At 42.3% G+C, this 14,665-nt stretch overlaps 1 protein-coding gene and 1 long non-coding RNA gene across 3 annotated transcripts in view; one reads left to right on the forward strand and one right to left on the reverse strand.

Moving 5' to 3' along the window:
* Positions 1-1,604, reverse strand: part of LOC139766660 (uncharacterized) — a 68,123-nt gene extending 66,519 nt beyond the window's left edge. Inside the window, exon 1 of the long non-coding RNA XR_011716934.1 lies at positions 1,533-1,604. This is a non-coding gene — a long non-coding RNA (uncharacterized lncRNA). The remainder of the gene's footprint in view (positions 1-1,532) is intronic.
* The window catches only part of LOC139766658 (phosphatidylserine synthase 2-like), a 108,030-nt gene that overhangs the window by 42,876 nt on the left and 50,489 nt on the right, over positions 1-14,665 (forward strand). The window lies entirely within an intron of this gene.

Raw genomic sequence — 14,665 nt, forward strand, 5'->3', positions numbered from 1 at the left:
GCCTTCACCCTCTCAATCAATACCCTCCCATATAATTTGCCAGGAATACTCAACAAACTTATACCTCTGTAATTTGAGCACTCTTATCTCCTTTGCCTTTGTACAATGGCACTATGCAAGCATTCCGCCAATCCTCAGGCACCTCACCATATATATATATATATATATATATATGTAGGATGGAACCATGGAAGCGGAAGTGGATCATAGGGTGGGGGAGGGGGCGAAAATTCTGGGAGCCTTGAAGAATGTGTGGAAGTCGAGAACATTATCTCGGAAAGCAAAAATGGGTATGTTTGAAGGAATAGTGGTTCCAACAATGTTGTATGGTTGCGAGGCGTGGATTATGGATAGAGTTGTGCGCAGGAGGATGGATGTGCTGGAAATGAGATGTTTGAGGACAATGTGTGGTGTGAGGTGGTTTGATCGAGTAAGTAACGTAAGGGTAAGAGAGATGTGTGGAAATAAAAAGAGCGTGGTTGAGAGAGCAGAAGAGGGTGTTTTGAAATGGTTCGGGCACATGGAGAGAATGAGTGAGGAAAGATTGACCAAGAGAATATATGTGTCGGAGGTGGAGGGAACGAGGAGAAGAGGGAGACCAAATTGGAGGTGGAAAGATGGAGTGAAAAAGATTTTGTGTGATCGGGGCCTGAACATGCAGGAGGGTGAAAGGAGGGCAAGGAATAGAGTGAATTGGAGCGATGTGGTATACAGGGGTTGACGTGCTGTCAGTGGATTGAATCAAGGCATGTGAAGCGTCTGGGGTAAACCATGGAAAGCTGTGTAGGTATGTATATTTGCGTGTGTGGACGTATGTATATACATGTGTATGGGGGTGGGTTGGGCCATTTTTTTCGTCTGTTTCCTTGCGCTACCTCGCAAACGCAGGAGACAGCGCAAAAAAAAAAAAATATATATATATATATATAGAAGCAGTGAAAAGTTTTTATCGAGGATGTAAGGCATGTGTACGTGTAGGAAGAGAGGAAAGTGATTGGTTCTCAGTGAATGTAGGTTTGCGGCAGGGGTGTGTGATGTCTCCATGGTTGTTTAATTTGTTTATGGATGGGGTTGTTAGGGAGGTAAATGCAAGAGTTTTGGAAAGAGGGGCAAGTATGAAGTCTGTTGGGGATGAGAGAGCTTGGGAAGTGAGTCAGTTGTTGTTCGCTGATGATACAGCGCTGGTGGCTGATTCATGTGAGAAACTGCAGAAGCTGGTGACTGAGTTTGGTAAAGTGTGTGGAAGAAGAAAGTTAAGAGTAAATGTGAATAAGAGCAAGGTTATTAGGTACAGTAGGGTTGAGGGTCAAGTCAATTGGGTGAAAGGAGGGCAAGGAATAGAGTGAATTGGAGCGATGTGGTATACCGGGGTTGACGTGCTGTCAGTGGATTGAATCAAGGCATGTGAAGCGTCTGGGGTGAACCATGGAAAGCTGTGTAGGTATGTATATTTGCGTGTGTGGACGTATGTATATACATGTGTATGGGGGTGGGGGGTTGGGCCATTTCTTTCGTCTGTTTCCTTGCGCTACCTCGCAAACGCGGGAGACAGCGACAAAGTATAATAAATAAAATAAATAAATATATATATATAAATATATATCTAATGTAATTCTTAGAAAAGCAAATGGATTTGTATGTAGCATTTATGGATCTGGAGAAGGCATATGATAGAGTTGATAGAGATGCTCTGTGGAAGGTATTAAGAATATATGGTGTGGGAGGCAAGTTGTTAGAGGCAGTGAAAAGTTTTTATCGAGGATGTAAGGCATGTGTACGTGTAGGAAGAGAGGAAAGTGATTGGTTCTCAGTGAAAGTAGGTTTGCGGCAGGGTGTGTGATGTCTCCATGGTTGTTTAATTTGTTTATGGATGGGGGTTGTTAGGGACGTAAATGCAAGAGTTTTGGAAAGAGGGGCAAGTATGAAGTCTGTTTGGGGATGAGAGAGCTTGGGAAGTGAGTCAGTTGTTGTTCGCTGATGATACAGCACTGGTGGCTGATTCATGTGAGAAACTGCAGAAGCTGGTGACTGAGTTTGGTAAAGTGTGTGAAAGAAGAAAGTTAAGAGTAAATGTGAATAAGAGCAAGGTAATTAGGTACAGTAGGGTTGAGGGTCATGTCAAAGGTAAGTCTGAATGGAGAAAAACTGTAGGAAGTAAAGTGTTTTAGATATCTGGGAGTGGATCTGGCAGCGGATGGAACCATGGAAGCAGAAGTGGATCATAGGGTGGGGGAGGGGGCGAAAATCCTGGGAGCCTTGAAGAATGGATGTGCTGGAAATGAGATGTTTGCGGACAATGTGTGGTGTGAGGTGGTTTGATCGAGTAAGTAACATAAGGTAAGAGAGATGTGTGGAAATAAAAAGAGCGTGGTTGAGAGAGCAGAAGAGGGTGTTTTGAAATGGTTTGGGCACATGGAGAGAATGAGTGAGGAAAGATTGACCAAGAGAATATATGTGTCGGAGGTGGAGGGAACGAGGAGAAGAGGGAGACCAAATTGGAGGTGGAAAGATGGAGTGAAAAAGATTTTGTGTGATCGGGGCCTGAACATGCAGGAGGGTGAAAGGAGGCAAGGAATAGAGTGAATTGGAGCGATGTGGTATACAGGGGTTGACGTGCTGTCAGTGGATTGAATCAAGGCATGTGAAGCGTCTGGGGTAAACCATGGAAAGCTGTGTAGGTATGTATATTTGCGTGTGTGGACGTATGTATATACATGTGTATGGGGGGGGTTGGGCCATTTCTTTCGTCTGTTTCCTTGCGCTACCTCGCAAACGCGGGAGACAGCGACAAAGTATAAAAAAAAAAAAAAAAAAAAAAAAAATATATATATATATATAATATATATATATATGTAGGATGGAACCATGGAAGCGGAAGTGGATCATAGGGTGGGGGAGGGGGCGAAAATCCTGGGAGCCTTGAAGAATGTGTGGAAGTCGAGAACATTATCTCGGAAAGCAAAAATGGGTATGTTTGAAGGAATAGTGGTTTTTCCAACAATGTTGTATGGTTGCGAGGCGTGGATTTATGGATAGAGTTGTGCGCAGGAGGATGGATGTGCTGGAAATGAGATGTTTGAGGACAATGTGTGGTGTGAGGTGGTTTGATCGAGTAAGTAACGTAAGGGTAAGAGAGATGTGTGGAAATAAAAAGAGCGTGGTTGAGAGAGCAGAAGAGGGTGTTTTGAAATGGTTTGGGCACATGGAGAGAATGAGTGAGGAAAGATTGACCAAGAGAATATATGTGTCGGAGGTGGAGGGAACGAGGAGAAGTGGGAGACACACGCAAATATACGTACCTACACAGCTTTCCATGGTTTACCCCAGACGCTTCACATGCCCTGGTTCAATCCATTGACAGCACATCGACCCCAGTATACCACATCGTTCCAATTCACTCTATTCCTTGCACGCCTTTCACCCTCCTGCATGTTCAGGCCCCAATCACTCAAAATCTTTTTCACTCCATCTTTCCACCTCCAATTTGGTCTCCCACTTCTCCTCGTTCCCTCCACCTCTGACACATATATCCTCTTTGTCAATCTTTCCTCACTCATTCTCTCCATGTGCCCAAACCATTTCAAAACACCTGCTCTCTCAATCACACTCTTTTTATTACCACACATCTCTCTTACCTTATTATTACTTATTCGATCAAACCACCTCACACCACATATTGTCCTCAAACATCTCATTTCCAGCACATCCACCCTCCTCTGCACAACTCTATCTATAGCCCATGCTATAGATACAACCATACAACATTGTTGGAACCACTATTCCTTCAAACATACCCATTTTTGCTTTCCGAGATAATGTTCTCGACTTCCACACATTCTTCAAGGCTCCCAGAATTTTCGCCCCCTCCCCCACCCTATGATCCACTTCCGCTTCCATGGTTCCATCCGCTGCCAGATCCACTCCCAGATATCTAAAACACTTCACTTCCTCCAGTTTTTCTCCATTCAAACTCACCTCCCAATTGAATTGACCCTCAACCCTACTGTACCTAATAACCTTGCTCTTATTCACATTTACTCTTAACTTTCTTCTTTCACACACTTTACCAAACCCAGTCACCAGCTTCTGCAGTTTCTCACATGAATCAGCCACCAGCGCTGTATCATCAGCGAACAACAACTGACTCACTTCCCAAGCTCTCTCATCCCCAACAGACTTCATACTTGCCCCCTCTTTCCAAAACTCTTGCATTCACCTCCCTAACAACCCCATCCATAAACATATATATATATATATATATATATATATATATATATATATATATATATATATATATATATATATTGGAAAGGATCACAATTTTCGTCAGATTCATCAGCTTCGTCTCTTCGATGTATATCAACTGATTTTTATATTTCTCTCTTGTGTCTCCCCTGATGATGTGATTATTGCACGAAAGTGCACTTGGGAACATCGTGTTTCATTTTCCCTGTGGACTCATAGGAATATATATATATATATATATATATATGCCCTGGTTCGATCCATTAACAGCACGTCGACCCCGGTATACCACATTGTTACAATGCCCTCTATTCCTTGCACGCCTTTCACCCCACCTGCATGTTCAGGCCCTGATTGCTCTAAATCTTTTTCACTCCATCTTTCCACTTCCAATTTGGTCTCCCACTTCTCCTTGTTCCCTCCACCTCTGACACATATATGCTCTGTCAATCTTTCCTTACTCAGTCTCTCCATGTGTCCAAACCATTTCAAAACACCCTCTTCTGCTCTCTCAACCACACTCTTTTTATTACCACACATCTCTCTTACCCTTTCATTACTAACTCGATCAAACCACCTCTCTCCACATATTGTCCTCAAACATCTCATTTCCAACACATCCACCCCTCCTCCTCACAACTCTATCTATAGCCCATGCCTCGCAACCATATAACATAGTTGAAACCACTATTCCTTCAAACATATCCATGTATGAGATAATGTTCTTGCCCTCCACATTTTTCAAATAATAAGTATCCTTGGGGATATGGGAGAAAGAATACTTCCCACACATTCCCCACATGTCTTAGAAGGCGACTAAAGGGGATGGGACCGGAGGACTAGAAACCCAACCCCCCTTGTATTTTAACTTTCTAAAAGGGGATACAGAAGGAGGAGTCACGCGGGGAGTGCTCATCCTCCTCAAAGGCTTAGATTGGGGTGTCTAAATGTGTGTGGATGATAACCAAGATGAGAAAAAAAGAGAGATAGGTAGTATGTTTGAGGTAAGGAACCTGGATGTTTTGGCTCCGAGTGAAACAAAGCTCAAGGGTAAAGGGGAAGAGTGGTTTCGGAATGTTTTGGGAGTAAAGTCAGGGGTTGGTGAGAGGACAAGAGCAAAGGAAGGAGTAGCACTAGTACTGAAACATGAGTTGTGGGAGTATGTGATAGAGTGTAAGAAAGTAAAATCTAGATTGATATGGGTAAAACTGAAAGTGGATGGAGAGATGGGTGATTATTGGTGCATATGTGCCTGGGCATGAGAAGAAAGATAATGAGAAGCAAGTGTTTTGGGAGCAGCTGAGTGAGTGTGTTAGCAGTTTTGATGCACGAGACCGGGTTATAGTGATGGGTGATTTGAATGCAAAGGTGAGGAATGTAGCAGTTAAGGGAATGATTGGTGTACATGGGGTGTTCAGTGTTGTAAATGGAAATGGTGAAGAGCTTGTAGATTTGTGTGCTGAAAAAGGACTGGTGATTAGGAAACTCTGATTTAAAAAGAGAGATGTACATAAGTATATATATGTAAGTAGGAGAGATGGCCAGAGAGCGTTATTGGATTACTTGTTAATTGATAGGCACGTGAAAGAGAGACTTTTGGATGTTAATGTGCTGAGAGGTGTAGCTGGAGGGATGTCTGATCATCATCTTATGAAGGCAAAGGTGAAGATTTGTAGAGGTTTTCAGAAAAGAAGAGAGAGAATGTTGGGGTGAACAAAGTGGTGAGAGTAAGTGCGCTTAGAAAGGAGACTTGTGTGAGTAAGTACCAGGAGGGACTGAGTGCAGAATGGAAAAAGGTGAGAGCAAAGGACGTAAGGGGAGTGGGGGAGGAATGGGATGTATTTAGGGAAGCAGTGATGGCTTGTGCAAAAGATGCTTGTGGCATGAGAAGCGTGGGAAGTATAATGATATATTATGATAATGATAGATATATATTTATTTATTATACTTTGTCACTGTCTCCTGCGTTAGCGAGGTAGCGCAAGGAAACAGACGAATGAATGTCCCAACCCACTCACATACACATGTATATACATACATGTCCACACCTACATATATATATATATATATATATATATATATATATATATATATATATATATATATTTTTTTTTTTTTTTTTTTTTTTTTTTTTTGCCGCTGTCTCCCGCATTTGCGAGGTAGCGCAAGGAAACAGACGAAAGAAATGGCCCAACCCACCCCCATACACATGCCTTGATTCACTCCACTGACAGCACGTCAACCCCGGTATACCACATCGCTCCAATTCACTCTATTCTTTGCCCTCCTTTCACCCTCCTGCATGTTCAGGCCCCGATCACACAAAATCTTTTTCACTCCATCTTTCCACCTCCAATTTGGTCTCCCTCTTCTCCTCGTTCCCTCCACCTCCGACACATATATCCTCTTGGTCAATCTTTCCTCACTCATTCTCTCCATGTGACCAAACCATTTCAAAACACCCTCTTCTGCTCTCTCCACCACGCTCTTTTTATTTCCACACATCTCTCTTACCCTTACGTTACTTACTCGATCAAACCACCTCACACCACACATTGTCCTCAAACATCTCATTTCCAGCACATCCATCCTCCTGCGCACAACTCTATCCATAGTCCACGCCTCGCAACCATACAACATTGTTGGAACCACTATTCCTTCAAACATACCCATTTTTGCTTTCCGAGATAATGTTCTCGACTTCCACACATTCTTCAAGGCTCCCAGAATTTTCGCCCCCTCCCCCACCCTATGATCCACTTCCGCTTCCATGGTTCCATCCGCTGCCAGATCCACTCCCAGATATCTAAAACACTTCACTTCCTCCAGTTTTTCTCCATTCAAACTCACCTCCCAATTGACTTGACCCTCAACCCTACTGTACCTAATAACCTTGCTCTTATTCACATTTACTCTTAACTTTCTTCTTTCACACACTTTACCAAACTCAGTCACCAGCTTCTGCAGTTTCTCACATGAATCAGCCACCAGCGCTGTATCATCAGCGAACAACAACTGACTCACTTCCCAAGCTCTCTCATCCCCAACAGACTTCATACTTGTGCCTCTTTCCAAAACTCTTGCATTCACCTCCCTAACAACCCCATCCATAAACAAATTAAACAACCATGGAGACATCACACACCCCTGCCGCAAACCTACATTCACTGAGAACCAATCACTTTCCTCTCTTCCTACACGTACACATGCCTTACATCCTCGATAAAAACTTTTCACTGCTTCTAACAACTTGCCTCCCACACCATATATTCTTAATACCTTCCACAGAGCATCTCTATCAACTCTATCATATGCCTTCTCCAGATCCATAAATGCTACATACAAATCCATTTGCTTTTCTAAGTATTTCTCACATACATTCTTCAAAGCAAACACCTGATCCACACATCCTCTACCACTTCTGAAACCACACTGCTCTTCCCCAATCTGATGCTTTGTACATGCCTTCACCCTCTCAATCAATACCCTCCCATATAATTTGCCAGGAATACTCAACAAACTTATACCTCTGTAATTTGAGCACTCTTATCTCCTTTGCCTTTGTACAATGGCACTATGCAAGCATTCCGCCAATCCTCAGGCACCTCACCATATATATATATATATATATATATATATGTAGGATGGAACCATGGAAGCGGAAGTGGATCATAGGGTGGGGGAGGGGGCGAAAATTCTGGGAGCCTTGAAGAATGTGTGGAAGTCGAGAACATTATCTCGGAAAGCAAAAATGGGTATGTTTGAAGGAATAGTGGTTCCAACAATGTTGTATGGTTGCGAGGCGTGGATTATGGATAGAGTTGTGCGCAGGAGGATGGATGTGCTGGAAATGAGATGTTTGAGGACAATGTGTGGTGTGAGGTGGTTTGATCGAGTAAGTAACGTAAGGGTAAGAGAGATGTGTGGAAATAAAAAGAGCGTGGTTGAGAGAGCAGAAGAGGGTGTTTTGAAATGGTTCGGGCACATGGAGAGAATGAGTGAGGAAAGATTGACCAAGAGAATATATGTGTCGGAGGTGGAGGGAACGAGGAGAAGAGGGAGACCAAATTGGAGGTGGAAAGATGGAGTGAAAAAGATTTTGTGTGATCGGGGCCTGAACATGCAGGAGGGTGAAAGGAGGGCAAGGAATAGAGTGAATTGGATCGATGTGGTATACCGGGGTTGACGTGCTGTCAGTGGATTGAATCAAGGCATGTGAAGCGTCTGGGGTAAACCATGGAAAGCTGTGTAGGTATGTATATTTGCGTGTGTGGACGTATGTATATACATGTGTATGGGGGTGGGTTGGGCCATTTTTTTCGTCTGTTTCCTTGCGCTACCTCGCAAACGCAGGAGACAGCGCAAAAAAAAAAAAATATATATATATATATAGAAGCAGTGAAAAGTTTTTATCGAGGATGTAAGGCATGTGTACGTGTAGGAAGAGAGGAAAGTGATTGGTTCTCAGTGAATGTAGGTTTGCGGCAGGGGTGTGTGATGTCTCCATGGTTGTTTAATTTGTTTATGGATGGGGTTGTTAGGGAGGTAAATGCAAGAGTTTTGGAAAGAGGGGCAAGTATGAAGTCTGTTGGGGATGAGAGAGCTTGGGAAGTGAGTCAGTTGTTGTTCGCTGATGATACAGCGCTGGTGGCTGATTCATGTGAGAAACTGCAGAAGCTGGTGACTGAGTTTGGTAAAGTGTGTGGAAGAAGAAAGTTAAGAGTAAATGTGAATAAGAGCAAGGTTATTAGGTACAGTAGGGTTGAGGGTCAAGTCAATTGGGTGAAAGGAGGGCAAGGAATAGAGTGAATTGGAGCGATGTGGTATACCGGGGTTGACGTGCTGTCAGTGGATTGAATCAAGGCATGTGAAGCGTCTGGGGTGAACCATGGAAAGCTGTGTAGGTATGTATATTTGCGTGTGTGGACGTATGTATATACATGTGTATGGGGGTGGGGGGTTGGGCCATTTCTTTCGTCTGTTTCCTTGCGCTACCTCGCAAACGCGGGAGACAGCGACAAAGTATAATAAATAAAATAAATAAATATATATATATAAATATATATCTAATGTAATTCTTAGAAAAGCAAATGGATTTGTATGTAGCATTTATGGATCTGGAGAAGGCATATGATAGAGTTGATAGAGATGCTCTGTGGAAGGTATTAAGAATATATGGTGTGGGAGGCAAGTTGTTAGAGGCAGTGAAAAGTTTTTATCGAGGATGTAAGGCATGTGTACGTGTAGGAAGAGAGGAAAGTGATTGGTTCTCAGTGAAAGTAGGTTTGCTGCAGGGTGTGTGATGTCTCCATGGTTGTTTAATTTGTTTATGGATGGGGTTGTTAGGGACGTAAATGCAAGAGTTTTGGAAAGAGGGGCAAGTATGAAGTCTGTTGGGGATGAGAGAGCTTGGGAAGTGAGTCAGTTGTTGTTCGCTGATGATACAGCACTGGTGGCTGATTCATGTGAGAAACTGCAGAAGCTGGTGACTGAGTTTGGTAAAGTGTGTGAAAGAAGAAAGTTAAGAGTAAATGTGAATAAGAGCAAGGTAATTAGGTACAGTAGGGTTGAGGGTCATGTCAAAGGTAAGTCTGAATGGAGAAAAACTGTAGGAAGTAAAGTGTTTTAGATATCTGGGAGTGGATCTGGCAGCGGATGGAACCATGGAAGCAGGAGTGGATCATAGGGTGGGGGAGGGGGCGAAAATCCTGGGAGCCTTGAAGAATGGATGTGCTGGAAATGAGATGTTTGCGGACAATGTGTGGTGTGAGGTGGTTTGATCGAGTAAGTAACATAAGGGTAAGAGAGATGTGTGGAAATAGAAAGAGCGTGGTTGAGAGAGCAGAAGAGGGTGTTTTGAAATGGTTTGGGCACATGGAGAGAATGAGTGAGGAAAGATTGACCAAGAGGATATATGTGTCGGAGGTGGAGGGAACGAGGAGAAGTGGGAGACCAAATTGGAGGTGGAAAGATGGAGTGAAAAAGATTTTGTGTGAATGGGGTCTGAACATGCAGGAGGGTGAAAGGCGGGCAAGGAATAGAGTGCATTGGATCGATGTGTTATACTGGGGTTGACGTGCTGTCAGTGGATTGAATCAGGGCATGTGAAGCGACCGGGGTAAACCATGGAAAGCTGTGTAGGTACGTATATTACCGTGTGTCTCCCACTTCTCCTCGTTCCCTCCACCTCCGACACATATATCCTCTTGGTCAATCTTTCCTCACTCATTCTCTCCATGTGCCCAAACCATTTCAAAACACCCTCTTATGCTCTCTCAACCACGCTCTTTCTATTTCCACACATCTCTCTTACCCTTATGTTACTTACTCGATCAAACCACCTCACACCACACATTGTCCGCAAACATCTCATTTCCAGCACATCCATCCTCCTGCGCACAACTCTATCCATAGCCCATGCCTCGCAACCATACAACATTGTTGGAACCACTATTCCTTCAAACATACCCATTTTTGCTTTCCGAGATAATGTTCTCGACTTCCACACATTCTTCAATGCTCCCAGGATTTTCGCCCCCTCCCCCACCCTATGATCCACTTCCACTTCCATGGTTCCATCCGCTGCCAGATCCACTCCCAGACATCTAAAACACTTCACTTCCTCCAGTTTTTCTCCATTCAAACTTACCTCCCAATTGACTTGCCTCTCAACCCTACTGAACCTAATAACCTTTCTCTTATTCACATTTACTCTCATCTTTCTTCTTCACACACTTTACCTCCCGTCTGATGCTCTGGGTATGCCACATCCCTCTTGATCACCACTCATCCATGCTGCTTACCAGGTATACTCAGTGAATTAATGTCTCCGTAATTTGAACACACCACCTATATACCCATTGCCATTATACATGCATTCTGCCAGTCTTCAGGTACTTCACCTTGATCCATACATATACTGAAAGTCCTGACAAAATCAATCAACAACAGTCACTCTCTTAGAAATTTCAGTTGTAATACTGTCCTCTCCTATGTAAGACTTTCACCAACACATCTCTTCACCAAACCACTTGCAATCACTCTGTCATTTCGCATACCTCCCTACCCAATCACCATATATATATCATCTTATCATTAAACGTATTCAATAGTCCTTCAAAGTACTAACTCCATATCTTCACCTCTTTACTATTTGTCACCATTTCCCCCTCTTTCCCCCTTCACTAATATTCCCATTTGTTATTCTTTCATCATTAACCTCCTTCCAAAACATCTTGTCCTCCATATCTGAATAAAATCATCTGACAATAGCAAGAGTAAAGACCCTGAATCAGTTGACCTGAAACACACAAAGATACTTGCTCACCCCAATTCTCATTTGCCCTCTTTTTCAACCCCTGCCCCTTCCTCTTGACCTCTTGACTCTTTCTCATGTACATCTCCCACTCACTTCTATGAAAGTATTGCCTATACACCTCTCTTCTCTTTCACTAGTACCTTTACTTTGTCATTCCACCTTTCTCACCTAGCCACCTTCCACATTCTCTTGCATGTGCCTGCCCTGCTTCCTAAAATACCTCATTTTTCACTCATTCCCCTAGCTCCCATTTGCTCTCACCTTTTTTCATTCTGCACTCAGTCTCTCCTGGCTTTCTTTTTAAAAGTCTCTTTTCCAAGCTTACTCACTTTGCCTATTCTCTTCTCCCTCATATCATTTCCTCTTTTCAGAAAAGAAAGGCTTGTCATATTATTTCATTATGTGTCTATGTATGTATATTTAATTGTTATAGATGTTGGTGATGGGGGATCTGTAAGTAGAGTTTACTGAAGTGTGAGGCAGAGTTGAGCTTTTTATTTCTAGTTGCGAGTGTGTTGTTAGTTAAAGTGGCTTGGATGGGAGGGATTTAATGCTGTTGGATATAATTGAGTGCTGAGCATGTGGAGGTGGGACTGTATTGGGAGAATCTTTGTTTCATTGTTAAGATGTTGAACATTTGTGATTGCTAGGCAGCCAGTGATTGTTATGAGTTCACTATGTTATGTGATTTGCATCTTTGTTATATTTGCTTTAGAGAGTGTGGAAGACCAGGCAGGTGAGACATGATTTAAAATGGAGTTGAATTGTTTGTATAGGATGTTGAGAATCTATTTCTTGTCCAAATCTGGTGCTTTTTAGTGTTGTGAGGACATTTTGTTTGTGTGCTGCTTTTACGGTGATGTCATTGGAGTGGGGAGTCAGTGTCATGTGTGATGCTTAGAGTGGTTGATGTTTCGCTTCAAGGGAGAGACTGTTTGCTCAAAGTGACCGAAGGGTGTGAGCTGGAATGATCAATCTTGGGTTAAAAGAGTGATTGAATACTTCTCTGAAGCTGCAGACATTCTGTTCTGGGTGAGCCATTATTCCAATCATATAATGTGCTTCATGTTTGATGTTGAGGTTTAGTGATGTGATTGTGAGGTCATTCACTTATGAAAGGACCTTCAAGTTGAGGTTTGTATGATGTAATGAGAATTCATTTAGGAAGACATTAAAGAGAGTTGGAGAAAAGATTGGTTTATGGAACTCCAATTTAGAATTGAAGTGTTTTAAAGATGAAGCCATTGTGAGTGACTCCAGAATGGCAGCCAACTATGAAATTTGCCAAGCATTTTTGTCATTGGTGTGGAGGGTGATGTCAAGTATTTTTTGTTGGAGGATGTGTTGGGGACATTGTCATATGCTTTGTTGATGTCTATTCCCTCTAGAACTGTGCAGGATGGGTTGTTGTTGGTTGAATCCATCTAAGATATTATGTTGTGTAAGCTCATTGTGTAGTGTGGTGGTGGAGTGTTTGGTTCTGAAGCCATGCTCTGTGGGTGAGAGTGGGATGTAATGTTTGATTCTCTTGTGGATCATTTTGTCACAGAGTGTGAATACTGAGCATAAGTTATATAGGGCAGTAGGAGGAGGGGTAGTTGAGCGGTTTGGAGGGCTTTAGGATTGGTATGATGTTGGCAAGTTTTCAGACATTAGGGATTTTGTTGTGGAGCCAATATTGTTTGATTCTCTTGTGGATCATTTTGTCACAGAGTTTGAATACTGAGCATAAGTTATATAGGGCAGTAGGAGGAGGGGTAGTTGAGTTGTTTGGAGGGTTTTAGGATTGCTATGATGTTGGCAAGTTTTCAGACATTAGGGATTTTGTTGTGGAGCCAGTATTTGAAGATATCTGTATTTGCCTGGATTGCAAATGGGCCACGATGTTGTATTTGAAAGTTCAATATGTTATCAGGGCCTGTAGCTGGGGTGTTCTTTAAGGTTTTAATTGGGAGTGAAGGCTGCATGGATTTTGTGTAGGTTTTTCATGACTTTCCTGTTTAGGGATGTTGTTGATTGATGGTTGATTTTTGAGTAGTGTCTCATGAGAATCTTTTATGTGTTTTTTTAGAAGAGATTTCATTGAATGGGTCAGGATTGCTTCCTGATTGTTGTTAAGAGTAGATTTTCTTAACTGTGTATCTTGTATCATTTGGTTGCTTTGGGTCTGTATTCACTGTGTTGAGGAAGGAGTTCCAATTCTCAGTTGTCTTTCAGTGATTAAGTTAGTGATTGTGCTATTTAGAGAACTGCATTACTGTATAGTGGGACATAAACAGATTCCAAAGTTGGTCTGTTTCATGGTTGATGAAATTCAGCCCAAGCTCTTGTTAAGTATTGAGGATGGTACAGAATGAAAGAAGGCCTCAGTATGATTATCATGTAGCAGGAATTCTGTGTGTGAGATGGAGAGGGACTTTGGAGTTGACATCATTCCTAACCTGTCACAAGAGGCTTGTACTAGGAAAATAGTAAATGAAACAAACTCTCCTGTCAGATGTTAGAATAGTTCAAGTACATGAATAAGGAAATATTTAGGATACTGTTTACATTCTTCATAAGGCCAAAACTAGAATATGCTTGTCACATTTGGTTACTGCACTTAATGAAGCACAAAGAAAAGGTTCTGAGAGGAGTAACGAAAATGGTAGGAGTTTCAAGAGAGCTGAGCTACAGGGAAAGGAAAGAGGCCTTGAAATTGCCAAGCATGGAAGGGAGAAGAATGAGTGATCACAGTCTTTAAGTTTTTAAGATAAAGATTGTAAAGACAGTGAACATTTAGGAGATGTGGGAATAGAATAACTAGAGGACACTATGAAACCAAGAAACTTGTTAAGAAGGGTTTGAAAAAGTTCTTTTTCAGTCTTAAAATAGTGGATGAATGGAATAAACTGAAAGAGAATGTGGTAAATTTTGGCAGCATACAGAAGTTTAAACATCTATGTTGTAGAGAATGTATGAGATGGGGCCCTATGAGCAGAAAACTCCCTCCCTTTATAGTACAGATAGGCAATCACACATACACACACCCAGATATGGTACAAGACAGGGTGCAGTATTGAAAATTCAGACTTTAAAGAAGAAAAGAGATATTGAGATGGA

The sequence above is a fragment of the Panulirus ornatus genome, chromosome 58 (genome assembly GCF_036320965.1).
Source record: "Panulirus ornatus isolate Po-2019 chromosome 58, ASM3632096v1, whole genome shotgun sequence".
Taxonomy (NCBI): Eukaryota; Metazoa; Arthropoda; class Malacostraca; order Decapoda; family Palinuridae; genus Panulirus; species Panulirus ornatus.